General features: G+C 38.2%; 1 long non-coding RNA gene across 5 annotated transcripts in view; it reads right to left on the bottom strand.

Moving 5' to 3' along the window:
- Nucleotides 1–1,039: 1,039 nt before the first annotated feature.
- Nucleotides 1,040–13,072, bottom strand: part of LOC116845672 — a 23,296-nt gene continuing 11,263 nt past the window's right edge. For 2 of the 5 annotated variants that reach the window (XR_004378301.1, XR_004378299.1), the window contains exons 2-3: nt 6,763–6,866; nt 1,040–4,036 (exon numbers count right to left, since the gene is read on the bottom strand). This is a non-coding gene — a long non-coding RNA (uncharacterized LOC116845672). Of the gene's footprint in view, nt 4,037–5,557; nt 5,723–6,762; nt 6,908–13,072 lie in introns of all 5 variants that reach the window. The other 3 variants (XR_004378298.1, XR_004378297.1, XR_004378300.1) reach the window with 3 other exon arrangements.

The raw sequence follows: 13,072 nt of genomic DNA, 5'->3' as shown, positions 1-13,072 counted from the left end.
AATCCGAAACAATATGTGTTGTAATTAACACAGTAATATAAATTTTGATAATATGATTTTATATGATTTAATAAAATTATTTAATTTTAATAAAAATTATATTTTTTGTTCTTTTCATGCAATGTCTCAAAAACGATGGTCTCACAGACATTACAAACGTGATGATATTCATTGAAACGTCTCTACAACATAACTGAAACTTTCTATGCTATTAGGACAATATTGGATTTTCAATAAAATTTGATTTATATCCAAAATTAGCTGTATATTGGCGCAATCATGGCATGCAATATTGGCTATATATTTTTACCCAATATTGGCTATATATTGGGATACAGTGGCCAATGTCATTCCAATATATAACCAACATTTGTGCATGCACGGCCTCCCATATTGGCGATCCATTTGTTGCTAATATGCGCTGTACGTTGGCTTAATCATAACAGCCAATGTTGGATTTTCATTATAATTTTTTGTTTATTCAATACTGGCTGCACATTGGCGCAATCATGTCATACAATTTTGGCTATATATTTTTAGCCATTATTGGCTATATATTGAAATACATTGGTATTATCCCAATATTATCCCAACATATAACCAATATTAGCGCAAGCATGGCCCTCTATATTGGCGATTTATTTGTTGCCAATATGAGCTGTACTTGGACTTAGTCATGGCGCTTAATATTGGCTTTTCATTATAATTTTTTGTTTATCCAATAAACAAAATTTTTTGTTTATCCAAATGGTTGCACATTGGCGCAATCATGGTATGCAATATTGGCTATATATTTTTAGCTAATATTGGCTATATATTAGAATACATTGGCTAATGTCATTCCAATATATAACTATTATTGGTGCAAGCATGGCCCCCCATATTGGCGATCCATTTGTTGCCAATATGGGCGATATATTGGATATACATTGGCCAATGTAACCCCAATGTATACCAATATTACCAACGTAAAACCAATTCAATGCCAATGAAGTGTGCTATTAGAGGAAATAGGTTATTGTAGCAAGGAAAACGTAGCTGACATAGCGAATTACATTTAATTATCCATATATCCATATTATCCATATATATCCATATGTAATTTGTTTGCTGCTGCAGCAAATTCTTTTTTTCCATGTATTACATTATAGGTATTTATCTTCGAACATAGAATGTACCATATAATTATGACTAAACTTCATCTGCTTATAACGATTTCGTTTAATCAATAAAATCTTAAGAGTTTAGATTGCGTCATAATGAGTTCCAGATATAGAGTAAATAAAAACAATAAAATGTGCAAAGTGAGGATAATTATTACTGTAATGAGTGCGAACTAATGTTTCTGTGTCAATGTATAACTATTGCGCTGACACACGCGCGTATATACAGCTCCAAATTACTACTTCTATTTTTTTGTTATCAAGTTCATTTCAACCGTGTTGCTTGCCAGTTACAGAAGTAACCAGTTACTGAGTAGCATCAGATGTGGAAGATTCCGTGTTGGATGCTTCGCAGGAATATATATCGATATATTGGATTGTGAAAACTCAAAGTCAATTTTTTGAAAAAATGTAAAGACGATATTTGTATACGTGGAATATTCTTATATCTTCTTTGTGTATATAGAGTGTCTGTCATAAGTCTTACAAAGCTATATGTGAAGATAAAGCACGCTGAAAAAAGAACCTGAACAAAAGAACCTTTGGCATTTTATAAACAATTAAAATTTCGAGAAACCGATTTCGAGAACCGACTTGGAGAAACAATTGTTGGGAACGCTTAATACAAAAAAGTTTTGACAATAATATTAGCATTTATATACTTAATAAAAAATATTAACGAACTAGCCTACGCAATATTCTGGGACAAGTTCTGTTAGCGCGAGATATCATCAAAATCGTTTGAAATGTGATTGTTTGTTTGTCACACGCTCGCCATACATCTAAAAACAATTATTACCACGCTGTTCGCATCCTTACTCTGCCTTGAGATATCAGACGATATCCGTCTATGCTAACGCTTGCGAAAACAATCACTCTACTCTCCGTGTCCACGTAATTCTAACGACGGTTACTCTGCCACTACTCGAGTGCGCCTAACGTCACCATACGGGTCCCACAGAATTATATTCAACGCGCGGTAAATCATTTTACGTTTACGGAACTACAGTAGGTTTCGATCGAACAGCCCTACACTCGGCCATTCTGCGCTAACATTCGTCCCGAATATCTGATCCTGGGGACTGGGCACTCTTCCTTTGACTCATCCGATTCTTCACAACAGTCTGGATAATCGCTGTCATATTCCAGCCAAGGCTTGATGAAGTCTACGGCTGTGGACGTTTCTGCTGGCCCCGTGTTCTCCTACAACATAGCAGTCCTTACCTAAAGTCCGAACTATCTCATAAGATCCGAGATATTGATGGGCAAACTTAAGTTCTGGTCCTTTTTGCGTTCGTCGAATTGCGAAATCGCCTTCTTTATATTTTTCAGGTTTTTTTCGCTTGTTATCGTATTCTTTTCGATTCTCTTGTTGAATTTTTTGGATATTCTCAAGTGCTTGCTCCCGCAAATCATTTCTTTCTTCTTCGTCAAATTCACGCGCAATTTCTTCGAACAGTAATTTCTGGATTCTCTTCCAGACGTGGTCATACTCTGAATAATGATTTAAAGGGTGTTGTTCCTGTAGATCGACTAGAAGTTGTGTTAATACACTGCTGAACTCGTGACAAATATTTGAACCATTCATGTGACTTAGGCGCCGATAATTTAGTCAGCAACGGAATGATAACTCGATTCAATCTCTCGACTTGGCCATTTGCTCTAGGTATTCCTGTCGTCAGAAAATGCCTCTATATGTTTTCTTGTCTGCAATAATCCCCGAATTCGTGAGACGTAAATGCGCTCCCACGATCTGAAACAATGCGATGAGGATTGCCAAGAATAACAGCTTGCTTTCGCGAATGTGCGATCACTTCCGCAGCATTGATTGCTTAGTAGAATATAACTAGATGAACTTTGTGAACGCATCAATAACCACAAACAGCTGCCAATATCTTTTTTAGTCGTTGGTAGAGGACCCATGTGATCCATATGGTAGGTATCTAATTGCAGGCTACCCCTTTCTAAGGAATTGAGGAAGTCTTTCTGCTTGCCCTATCTTTTCTTGGCTAAAATGTATGAGATGCAATTACGTATCTCTCTTTATGCTTACTACTCACAAACGGAGGAAGATTAGGCTCAACATCCTCTGTTACTTGAATATTCAACACTTCAGGCTGTTCTTCAAATGGGATGATACATACATCACCACTTTTAATGTTCAACTCGACTTGTTTTATAAAATCCGTACCGAGCAACAGATCATACAACACTAATCCCTCCAGGATTACATGAACGCAAATTGAATAAGTATGATCATCAACTTCTATCGTAATTTTTACGAAACCTAACGTTTTATTATCTTTAGCGCCTACTCCGCAAAAGATAACGGATTCTCGTGTGAGTGAAGGTAAATTTAACTCATAATATTTTGCTCCACTTAATAAGCTAATGTCGCTACCTGTATCTAACAAAGCACAGATTTTGGTACCGCTTAACAAAGCTTCCTTGGTACAAATTCTATTTATCGATTGCGAAGTGACACAATTATTCTTAGCAATATTGTTTTTCTTTGGACATCTCGATGCAACGTGTCCTCGCTCACTACATTCAAAACATCTTACTCCTTCCGCTTTTGATGAACAATCAGTTCCTAGGTAAGAGCGTTCTCCACAATTGAAGCAACGCCTCGTCATTTTTCGTCGACCACCCTCACACTGAATCTCTGTTGACTTAGATTTAGTCCCGCTGGTTCCTTGACTAAAGCTGCGTCTCTCCTACTTAGTTGAGCCACTTGTGCTACTCGGCCGATCATTCAATGTTATTTTTTGGAACGCCTGAAGTAACTTGTCTGGATTAGCAAAGGATACGTGCTTGATCTCGTAAATGTACATCAGGAATCCCCTCAATGATGTACTTTAACATCTCGTCACCTGAAATAAATATTTGAATATGTAAATGTAGAATGATTAATGTAGAATAACGACTTTTCCAAATTTTGATATTTTTTTGCTGCAATGTTGATAAATATCTTTGTTGTTATTCCAACATTGATAATCAAATAAGGAAGTCTGAAAAATATGTAAACTATCTATGTTTTTAACTATTTTTTCTAACATATGCCTATACGTAGAATATCGTATCCCTTAAAGTTTAAGACCGAAATTGCAACAAAGTACTGAAAAGATTAAAATTTATTTATTAGTAACAAACACTACATTATTTGTAATATAATAAAATAATTTTTACAAAAATAAACATTGAGTTTTTGTGTAAATTGGAAACCAGATCTTCAAATTGTACATTAAGTTTTTAAATCGTATTTCAAAGATATGCAGTCATAAACAATAAAGAAGTATTAATTAATTATTAATTAATTCCATATTACATTAATATAACAATAAAATAAAACAGAAATAAAAGCACGCATGTAATGTTACTAGTATCATCTATTTTGCTATTGAGTTGTTGGAAAAGTCATGATGCATTTTTGCAACAGATGACGCTAGTTCATTGTTGGAAGTACTAGAGTCATTCGCATCTATGTTATTGCTATGTCATTTGACAGCTGATAGTTCTAGTTTCATTCTAAAAAAAAATTGAGCGATTTGGTTGAGTTTTAAAGATTTTATAACAAGTTGAAGATGGAAGACCAAACTATACATTTTCGTCATATTTTACTGTTTTACTTCTGTAAAGGGAGGAACGCGCGTCAAGCTTGTAAAAAATTGCGTAAAGTTTACGATGACAATGCTGTACAAGAATGTCAGTGCCAACGATGATTCATGAAATTTCGTGCTGGTGATTTTGATCTCAAAGGCGCTCCTCGGTCAGAGAGACTTATCGAGGTTGATGACGACAAAATAAAGGCATTAATCGAGTCAAACCCACGTTACACGACAAGAGAGATTGCAGAAACATTGAACATCCATCATTCAAGCGTTCACGACCATTTGAAGAAACTGGGATACGTCAGCAAGCTTGATATTTAGGTTCCTCATGAACTCAAAGAAGTTCATTTGACGGCGCGTATAAACATCTGCGATATGTTCATTAAACGTGAGAAAAACAATCCTTTTTTGAAGCGACTGATAACTGGTGATGAGAAGTAGATTGTTTACAACAATGTGGTGCGCAAACGGTCTTGGTCCCGACGTGATGATTTGCCTCAAGCGACATCAAAAGCAAACATTCATTAGAGGAAGGTTATGCTCTCAATGTAATGGGATTTTAAAGGTGTTGTGTTTTTGAGCTTCTACCAAGGAACCAAGGAATCAATTCGAATGTGTACTGTCAGTAATTGGACAGTTTAAACGAATCCATCATCCAGAAACGTCCAGAGCTCATTAATCGTAAAGGAGTTGTGTTCCATCACGACAACGCGAGACCACACACAAGTTTGATCACCCGTCAAAAATTATTGGAGCTTGGATGGGATGTGTTGCCACACCTACCATACTCATCTGACCTTGCGCCGTCAGACTTCCACTTGTTTCGCTCTCTTCAAAACTCCTTGCGTGGTATAACGTTCAATTCAGATGAGGCTATAAATCAGCACCCTGTTCAATTTTTCGCCGATAAAGACATATTCTTCTATGAACGAGGAATTATTAAGCTCACTGAAAGATGGCAAAAGGTTATCGAACAAAACGGACAATATATCATTGATTGATCTTTGTTCTTTATATAAATAAATGACCTTTGAAGAACATAGAGAAAATACGTCATAACTTTTCCGACAATCCAATACATAACATAAATATAGTTTTAACAACATGTTTCAACAACATTTTTAATCGATTTGACTAATTCTTTTATTATGAATCATACGTGTTTCATTTGTCACCGCGGTTTCTTTCATCATCGCGGTTTAATTTGTTATCGACCGCTATGATTTAAAAAAATCTGAAGATTTTAGCCGTCGCTCGTTGTTTGTTAAAAAGTTATTAACAAAAAAAGTTGTATGAATGTAACGTAATTTTTCAAGACAGTTCTATAAAATACACACTTTTCCTTTCACTTTTGTGAGAAATTCTCACTCTTTAGCTTAAGTACAACAGAATTGGCCTCCTCCCGTCGCGGTGCGGGAGGTCTGGGGAGCTACGCCCCCCAGTTACACGGCTAGAGACAGGCATCTTTTTTATTAATATCTAGGAAACTATAAGCGATTGCCATATAGTTATGTTTATATTATTGAAATATGGTAAAAAATAAAAAAGGTGCCTGTCCCTAGCCATGTAACTGGGGAGTTAGACCCCCCGCCACGCGGCGGGAGGAGCGTATATCTGTTGTACTTTAGCTAAAGTTGCATAACTTAAAGTTTAACAATCGCAAATTAAAATGGAAGTGCCAAAAACCCCGAAAAGCTACGAAAAAAGCTAGGAAAAAATAATTAAAAACATTAAAAGGTTACGTACTTTTTAACTCTCCCATCAATTATTATCAATGTTAGAATAACAACAAAGATGTTTATCCAGATTGCAGCAAAAAAATATCAAAATTCGGAAAAGTCCTCATTCTACATAATTACCCTCGATCTTTCTTTTAGCTAATGCCAACTCTTTCTCAATAAGCTCTCTTTCTCTTTCTCTTTTCGATATACTTCATTCTTTTTTCGAAACATATCCGCAATCATAGAGTCTATCGTTATGGTACTCACTGATTCAGCAGCTCCTCCCACTGCTGCGTCTGCATCCTCCGATTTTTCAAAACCGCTCTCAACGTTAACTTTTTCCGCCGCCATTGTCCATTCGCTGTTGTTATCTGCGGTTCGCAACCGAATTAAAGCTCTGCTTTAGACCTAGCTGTCGAAAGTTTCTCAAAAATGGTTAGCGTTTAAACTACAATGTTATCTATTTGTTTCATATAATAATTTTATATACACATATAGAAATTAGTATAATAATTATAATTATAATTAGTATAATAAATAGTATAATAACTATTATAATATGAAAAGATCGTGATTTTGATCTGACAAGGAGATGCCACAACCTGCAATCGATTTCTGAACGAGACATAGCACGTTCGCTAGTTGCGATGTTAAACATCAACATTCTAATTGGGGTTTGTGCCAATAGACCTTTGTTTGTGAGAAATTACAGTATAAAGTTTGGGTTGCGGGACTGTATCCCAGATATGGTTAAAAATGCGACTGTCTTTCAGCGAGGTGGCGTGGCCAAGCAGACTGAGGCTTCCACGTCGAAAATTTTTGAGACGGCAGCGAGCATTCAAAACCCAGCGACGAGTTATTCTTGTGCGGTTTTTTTTTCTTATCTTAGGCATGTAATTAATGCTTTTTGAATATGATACATTTGTTTTGCATATGTCTCGTTTTTATGCTATTAATCAGGGGTAATTAGGAAAGTGTCAGGTTTTAACGCAAACACGAATATAGATACATATTTTGCATTGCTTATAATGAAATATATATTTTAGTACATCACTTGCGTATGAAAACATTGTATACATATGACAACATTGTCATATAATAAAACATTGTCATATAATAAAACATTGTAATATAATAATTCATACGCTATACATATTTTTCATTTTTTCGCAATGTTGTGGATAGATTCAAAATAATGCATTCATTGCATGCAGTTGGTGCAAACATTTATTATGTTTTCATTGTTTTTATACAGAATTCCATTTACAACATTGCGAAAAAATGAAAGATGTTTATAGCGTATAAGTTTTATTATATCACAATGTTTTATCATATGACAACGTTTTATTATATAACAATGTTTTATTATATGACAATATTTTATTATATGACAATGTTTTATTATATGACAATGTTTTATTATATGACAATATTTTATTATACGACAATGTTTTATTAAACGAAAATGTTTTATTATATGACAATGTTTTATTATATGACAATGTTTTATTATATGACAATGTTGTATACAATGTTTTCATGCGAAAGTAATGTACTAAAATATATATTTCATTGTAAGCAATGCAAAATATGTGTCTATATTCGTGTTTGCGTTAAACAAACCTGACACTTCCCTAATTACTCCTGATTAATATCATAAAAACGAGACATATGCAAAACAAATATATCATATTCGAAAAATATTAATTACATGTCCTAAGGTAAGAAAAAAAAACATCGCACAAGAAAACTCGTCGCCGGGATTCGAACGCTCGCTGCCGGCTCAAAGATATTCGACGTGAGAGCTTCAGTCTGCTCAACCATACCGCCTCACTGAAAGACAGTTGTACTTTAGCTATATCTGTGATACAGTCCCGCAACCCAAACTTTATACTGTAATTTTTCAGAAACAAAGGCCCGTTGGCACAAACCCCAATTAGGATGTTGATGCTTAACATTGTAGCTAGCGAACGTGCTATGACGCGTTCAGAAATCGATTTAGCAGGTTGTGGCATCTCCTTGTAAGTACACTGAGAACTGTTTTATAACTACGTAGTAGAGTAATAACCCGCACAACACAACGTCTAAAATCGAGACATAAGATGTCTCTAAAACGCCTTTAAAACATTTTACGTCTCGACTATAGACGTTGTGATACATGAGTATATTTGGGAAAATTTTTTATACTGTCTGAAAACATTATCTTTTGTATTCCTATTTCTTTTTTCTATTAAAACATCAAAATGTAGTTAGCGCAAGAAAGAATAATGTAGTTAGCGCAAGTAAAAAAGACAGTTTTATGCTTAGCAAGATAAACGTGAACATTATCATTTCTAATAGTGAAATATTAATGGCACATAAGAAGCTAACACGGATGTCTTAGTGCTATTAAATACTAATATAATTTTAATATTAATATGATTGTGGAAGGATAAAAATGTCCAGTATGTCAAACGCACATATCGATATCAAACGACAAAAACGAACAAAAAAGGTGGAAAAGCAAATACTACCTTGATATGGTAACAAACATGCCGCGACAAGAGGCAATTTCGAATTATGCCAATACCATACGTGAGAGGGGACTCTGGCTCAATGCCGGGGTCTCCCCTTTTCACGTTAATGACATGTCCACATTTGAGGGAAAACCACGGCCTTTGTTGCAAACTCGAATCGTGACGAGGTCACGATCGTACTGCGTGGAAGGCATGAGGAAGTGTAGACGAAGAGAGACTAAAAGGCGACTCAGTCATTCCTCTTGGCCTCCATCCTTCTGTAATCCCGCGTGGTGGCAACCTAGGATGCACTATACCGAGAACAGTCAACAAGACTGTTAGAAAGCCAAAGTGTTAGAAAGCACAATCGAATGACACGATAAGAGGCAACCTTGTATCATGTCAATATCATACGTGAAGGGGGACCCTGGCTCAGTGGCGGAGTCGCCCCCTTTCACGTTAATGACATGTCCACATTTGAGGAAGAACCGTGGCATCTGCTACAAACTCAAATCGTAACAAGGTCGCGACCATGCCACGTGAAAAACAAGAGCAAGCGCAGGCGAAAAGAGGCTGAAAAAGCGACTCAGCTATCCCTCTCGGGTGGCCTCCATCTTAATTGTAATTCGAGTGATAGCGACCAGAGTTGCATTCCACCAGAAACGGTCAAAAGACCGCCAAGGTATTAGAGAACATAACTAAACGACACGATAAGAGGCAACCTCGAACCATATCAATGCCATACATGAGGGGGGACCTCTCCCCCCTGGTTCAGTGCTGGAGTCTTCTCCTTTCACGTTAATGAGATGTCCATATTTGAAGAAGAACCGAGACTTCTTCTGCAAACTTGAAACGTGATGTGGTAATAGCTATGCTAAATGTGAAAATGGTGTCCCCGGTCTTCGCACCGAGAGCCTCTGTCACGTTAAGGCAGTAGCGATTATTACACGGGCGGGAAAGCTCGGGCAAAAGCTGTCTGAGCACGCTGTGGCCAATGTCGAATACACTCAATAGAAGGGCACCGAAGGGGCCCTAATTTAGTAAACGTGGGGGTAAAACACACCAACTCGGTTTAACTCGTGCACAAGCAGATTGGTAGTGGACTGGAGAAAGTGATAGCTAGAAAAGGAAACCGCTCAATCATCAAAAGATTCACCACGTGGCATCTAAAGTCTGCTTTTTGTAGTTCAACGGACTGGAAACTAATACTCCTAAAAGAAGTTAAAGTAATCAGGTAACAACAAGATCAGGCGCTCCTTGAGACGGAATAGAGGAGGAACAACTCAAACGGCTTGTTCCTCCAAAAGCCTACCTCGTCACTCAAGTGGCACCTCTATTTGAATGGACAAATAACAAACAGGACTCGAGCAAGATGAAAATCGCAGAGACAATCATTTAGATGTCAACATCAAGAGATGATTGCATACTGCCCGCTCCTCGGAAAAACCTAGGAGTCTCGCGAGCCAAAAGCTCTAAACAATGTGACAATACCAGGCGACTGGTCCACGGGCTGTAGAATCTGATTGGTCGCGCGGCTCCTCACCTATCGTCGGAATCCCACCGTGTGACGGTGCGGTGCCCGATGGCTGACCGCAAGTTTAAAAAACTAATGTCGAGACTTGAAATTGTCGCAAACGATTCACGCACCTGATAAGGTGCTGAACTCGATAGATTAGTCACCACGCTGTGTTTTATCGAGACCGAAATACAACACGAGAATTGGCCTTGTTGGCTAGACAGTATTCCCGTCACGTAGGAAACAATGCACCAAATAGGAAGTCTTAGATAGGCTAAAATTCTTTGGTAGGTTAGATAGGTCCTAAGCTAAGATAAGCTCGACCACTCGGTTCAATACAAATCGAGCCGACTGGAAAAGATTCGCTGAGAGTTTAATCGACGTGGCCAAGTCAAGGCTTGAGATGTGCATGCTGGCGTCTGCTAAGGACGTGGAGAAAATGGCAGGATCGCTAAACGAAACCATAATAGAAATTTGAGGAAACAATACCGAAAAAGGCGAGACATAAGAAGGCCACCCCGTGGTGGACCAAAGAGCTAACGCTAAAAAAGAAGGCCTTATATAGGAAGAGACGAAAAGCCAAACGTGAGAAGTCGACTCGTCTCCAAAAATTGCGTGAATACCGCTCATCTTTGTGGGAATACACCAAAGAGGTAGAGAAAGTCAAACTCAACAGTTGGCAGAAATTTGTCACGGATAAAGGCAATTCGGAGCCATAGGGATTTGCTTATAAACATCAGGCCGAAAGGCTTTGGATGGAAAGTGTACTAAGTACATTCCAAGACAATTATTTTTCGACAAAGGTCCTAGAGGAAACCGGATTCACAGGAACAGCGAAAAATCAGGGAAAAAACAAAAAAAAGTTCCTTATCAGCAGACGCCCCTCTTTTCACAGGGACAGAAGTAATCGTAGCAGCGAGAGCTTTAATAAACAACAAAGTATCAGGCTTAGATTTAATTTAGGTTGTAGTTCTAAAAGCAGCCATCAAGACAATCCCCAAGTCAGTTAGGTTATATAATGGATGCTTTCGGTGGGGTGTCTTTCCCTCGCCATGGAAGAGGGGTTCACTTAGAATCCTCCTGAAGGGCGAGAACATGGACGTGAAAGATCCAAAATCCTATCGTCCTATATGCCTCCTCTCCGTCATAGGGAAACTCTTCGAGAAACTTTTGTTGAAGCGTCTCACCCAGACATCAACGTCACCGGAGATAATCTCCGATCGGCAGTTCGGATTCACGCTCGGAAAGTCGACAAAGAACGCTATCGTGGAGTTGCGGCGGATTGTCTTCTCTTTAGGGAGGAGATATGTCATTGCGCTGCTCTTCCATATAACTGGTGCCTTTGACAATGTCTGGTGGCCCTTTGTACTAGACAACCTTAGGAAGTGTAAATGTCCGGCAAACATTTATGAAGTCATTAAAAGCTATTTCAGTGACAGAAAAGTCGAAATCTCATTATCAAAACCTTTAAACAGGCAACAAGAGGATGCACAAGGTTCGGTACTAGGACCGATATGCTAGAACATAATAGCGATAGCTTCCTAAGGAAGCTGAAGAATTTGATAGAAAATTCGTTCGTCGCCTATGCAGACGATTTAGCGGTAGTCTTAAAAAGTAACTCACGTAGAGATCTCGAGGAAAAAGGACAACAAGTAATAGAAGAAAGAAGAAAATGGTGTAAATCGGCGAAACTTCAAATCTCCGAAAAAAAAAAAAACGGAAACAATAGCCCTCAGAAATGGGTTACGGTATAAAAAGAGCTCAAATAGGTCGATGGGGAGGATTAAGACCAGACAGGACAAAACGGCTGCTAAGTAGCAAATTCAATTACCTTCCAAATAGAAATCCAATTCCAATATCTTTCCCTAAATAGGATCGGGCGTGACATAGTGACCAGGCCTCCCCGTAGTTTCCCGTGGACATGACTGGCATCGCCCCGCGATACACGAGCCATGACTAAACTACTCATACTACGAACACGTTCCCGCAGGCGTCGCTGGATTTTTCCATTACCCGTTCCTTCTAAGTGGCGGCTTGCTATACAGTGGAATATATGTCTGTAGCGTCTGTTGCGGACATATAACACAATGACGTATACCCGAGTGAGAGTGAGGTAGCACAGCTGGACTCCTTACGGAAGCTCCTGCTTCACATCAATTGATCCTCTCGCTTAGTTGTACGCCCGTATAGAATTAGTATGTTACAATTATCAGACATCTTGTATATAAAGTGTCTGACTCGTACCGTACCACTAACAATGAGTAGAACGCTTTGCCAGGAGGCTGCCCCAGCTAGCCTGTCATGCCGATGTCAGAACGTGTACAGCGTTCGTCTCATCGCAGCACAGATGCTGATTGGCCAGTGGGCTGCCGCTCAATAGAAATCTTTTATTGTTAATATCTCAAAATTTTAGGTGGTTGTTTAAAAAAAGATACCGGTTCTATTACTCACCACGACCTATTCTAGCTATATGTTAGCTCTGGTACGAGTCAGACACCCTGTGTGTGTGTGTGTGTGTGTGTGTGTGCGTGCGTGCGTGCGTGCGTGCGTGCGTGCGTGCGTGCGT

Source organism: Odontomachus brunneus, unplaced genomic scaffold, assembly GCF_010583005.1.
Source record: "Odontomachus brunneus isolate Ranch 3 - 2012 unplaced genomic scaffold, Obru_v1 Obru_scaffold_055, whole genome shotgun sequence".
NCBI classification, from domain to species: domain Eukaryota; kingdom Metazoa; phylum Arthropoda; class Insecta; order Hymenoptera; family Formicidae; genus Odontomachus; species Odontomachus brunneus.
This window is presented reverse-complemented; position numbering and strand designations above follow the sequence as displayed.